This window comes from Aegilops tauschii, chromosome 3, assembly GCF_002575655.3.
Source record: "Aegilops tauschii subsp. strangulata cultivar AL8/78 chromosome 3, Aet v6.0, whole genome shotgun sequence".
NCBI lineage: Eukaryota > Viridiplantae > Streptophyta > Magnoliopsida > Poales > Poaceae > Aegilops > Aegilops tauschii.
Genome location: NC_053037.3, coordinates 435551081 through 435554893, shown reverse-complemented (window position 1 = coordinate 435554893; position 3813 = coordinate 435551081).

Here is a 3813-nt window from a genome sequence, read left to right as displayed (position 1 = left end):
GTCACTCTAGCAACCCATCATCTACTTATTACTTCCCAATGCCTTCCTCTAGGCCCAAACAATGGTGAAGTGTCATGTAGTCGACGTTTACATAACACCACTAGAGGAGAGACAACATACATCTCATCAAAATATCGAACGAATACCAAATTCACATGACTACTAATAGCAAGACTTCTCCCATGTCCTCAGGAACAAACGTAACTACTCACAAAGCATATTCATGTTCATAATAAGAGGAGTATTAATATGCATATAGGATCTGAACATATGATCTTCCACCAAATAAACCAACTAGCATCAACTACAAGGAGTAATCAACACTACTAGCAACCTATAGGTACCAATCCCACACTTAGAGACAACAATTGGATACAAGAGATGAACTAGGGTTTGAGAGGAGATGGTGCTGGCGAAGATGTTGATGGAGATTGCCCTCTCTCGATGAGAGGAGCGTTGGTGATGATGATGGTGATGATTTCCCCCTCCCGAAGGGAAGTGTCCCCGGTAGAACAGCTCTGCCGGAGCCCTAGATTGGTTCCGCCAAGGTTTTGCCTCGTTGCGGCGGAGTCTCGTCCCAAAAGCTTGCTTATGATTTTTCTTCGGACGAAAGACTTCATATAGCAGAAGATGGGCACCGGAGGGGCAACAGGGGGCCCACGAGGCAGGGGGGCGCACCCAGGGGGGTAGGGCGCGCCCCCCACCCTCGTGGCCAGGGTATGGGCCCCCACTTGTATTTCTTCCGCTCAGTATTTTTTATTATTTCCAAAAATGACTTTTGTGGAGTTTCAGGACTTTTGGAGTTGTGCAGAATAGGTCTCTAATATTTGCTCCTTTTCCAACCCAGAATTCCAGCTGCCGGCATTTTCCCTCCTTATGTAAACCTTGTAAAATAAGAGAGAATAGGCATAAGTATTGTGACATAATGTGTAATAACAGCCCATAATGCAATAAATATCGATATAAAAGCATGATGCAAAATGGACGTATCAACTCCCCCAAGCTTAGACCTCGCTTGTCCTCAAGCGGAAGCCAATAACGATAAATATGTCCACATGTTTAGAGGTAGAGGTGTCGATAAAATAAAATACGGACATGAGGGCATCATGATTAATCTCATAACAGCAACATATATGGATATTGTCATATGATTTCTTATGCTCAAGTAATAATCTATTCACAATGCAAAGTATGAATCAGAAACTTTATTGAGAACTAACAAACTATAATCTCAGTCATTGATGCAGTTGCAATTTATCATAACATCAGAAAGAGTCTATGTCAGAGCTTTCTAGGAAGTCCACATACTCAACTATCATTTAGTCTTTCATAATTGCTAACACTCACGCAATACTTGTGGTTACGGTGTTTTAATCGGACACAGAGAAAGATAGGGGCTTATAGTTTCGCCTCCCAACCTTTTACCTCAAGGGTAATGTCAACAATAATAGTTCATGCTAACCTACATCCAATTAGATATATTTATCAGGATCTTTCCAACATACTGTGCTTGCCAAAGGATAAAATGTAAAAAGGAAAGGTGAAGATCACCATGACTCTTGCATAAGGTAGAAGATAATAATAAAAGATAGGCCCTTCGCAGAGGGAAGCAGAGTTTGCCATGCGCTTTCAGAGTTGGATGCACAAAATCTTAATGCGAAAGAACGTCACTTTATATTGCCACTTGTGATATGAACCTTTATTATGCAGTCCGTCGCTTTTATTTCTTCCACATCACAAGATCGTATAAAGCTTATTTTCTCCACACCAATCAATCATACATATTTAGAGAGCAATTTTTATTGCTTGCACCGATGACAACTTACTTGAAGGATCTTACTCAATCCATAGGTAGGTATGGTGGACTCTCATGGCAAAACTAGTTTAGGGGTTTTTGGAAGCACAAGTAGTATCTCTACTTGGTGCAAAGAATTTGGCTAGCATGAGGGGGAAAGGCAAGCTCAACATGTTGGATGATCCATGACAATATACTTTATCTCAGATATAAGAAAACATAACCCATTACGTTGTCTTCCTTGTCCAACTTCAACTCTTTAGCATGTCATATCTTAATGAGTGCTGCCAATCATAAAAGATGTCCAAGATAGTATATTTATATGTGAAACCTCTCTTTCTTTATTACTTCCTATTAATTGCAACGATGACCAAAGCTATGTTTGTCAACTCTCAACAATTTTTAATCATCATAATCTTTCTATGTGAAGTCATTACTCTCCATAAGATCAATATGTTCTCTTTGTTTCTTTTTATTCTTTTCTATTTTCTTTTATTCACTCAAGATCATAGAAAAATAATCAAGCCCTTGACTCAACACTAATCTTTATTATATAGCTCACGAACTCGATTACATAAAAAGATCATAAAGCAAAACTCAAAACTAGATCATACTAAAACTTTATTCTACTAGATCAAGATATTACTAAAAGGATCGAACTAAGAAAAACGGTAAAGATAGGAGATGTGATGGTGATACTATACTGGGGCACCTCCCCCAAGCTTGGCAGTTGCCAAGGGGAGTGCCCATACCCATGTGATTATGTCTCCTTTGCTGGTGAAGAAGGTGGAGGTGATGATGGATAGTCGCACATTGAGCATAAGAGGTCCTCCAACTTGCGGATAATGCCCTTGAGTGCAACGATATGCTCCTTCAACAAAATATTTTCACGTGTGAGATACTTGTTTTGTATACGAGCTAACTCAATCATCTTGAAAGCTTCGATCTCAGTTGGGGTAAGAAGATTGTGATCAAGTTGAAGGTTGTCTTCAGGAGCTTGGTCCTCCGTGGCCTTCTTGATCCCTTCATCCTTGTTGATCTCCATGGGTTCTTCCCTCTTCAGCTTTATCTTCATTAGCCAAGCATCGTTGTCACCATCGTTGGAGGAGGGGGACGACATGATGCCTGGCCTTGACAACCCTGACAGAAAACAGCTCGAAACATGAATAGAGGACAATTGCGTGATACAGGAGTCAAAACCTTCGGGAGATTATATAATGAATTTTTACCGACCAAAATACGTATCGTGCAAGAAAACGGAGTCCGGAGAGCGCACGAGGTGCCCACGAGGCAGGGGGGCACGCCCAGGGGGGTAGGGCGTGCCCTCCACCCTCGTGGAGGCCTCGTGTCCTTCCATGACTGCTTCTTATTTTTCTATTTTTCTAAATATTCCAAAATGGAGAAAAATTGCCATTAGAACTGTTTTGGAGTCGGTTTACTTACCGTACCACATACCTATTCCTTTTCGGAGTCTGAAACGTTCTGGAAAGTGTCCCTTATGTATTCATCCGGGGTTACGGTTTCAATAACATTGGTTTCAACATTTATAGGATTACCTGAGATATAATGTTTGATTCTTTGACCGTTCACCACCTTCGGATTCGTGCCTTCGAAGATGTTGATTTTTATGACACCGGAACGATAGACCTCCTCGATAACGTAAGGACCTTCCCATTTAGAGAGAAGTTTTCCTGCAAAAAATCTTAAACGAGATTTGTATAGCAATACATAATCACCTACATTAAACTCACGCTTTTGTATCCTTTTGTCATGCCATCTTTTAACCTTTTCTTTAAACAACTTGGCATTCTCATAGGCCTGGGCTCTCCATTCATCAAGTGAGCTAATGTCAAATAACCTCTTCTCACCGGCAAGTTTGAAATCATAATTGAGCTCTTTAATAGCCCAATAAGCCTTATGTTCTAGTTCGAGAGGTAAGTGACATGCTTTCCCATAAACCATTTTATACGGATACATACCCATAGGATTTTTATATGCAGTTCTATAGGCCCATAATG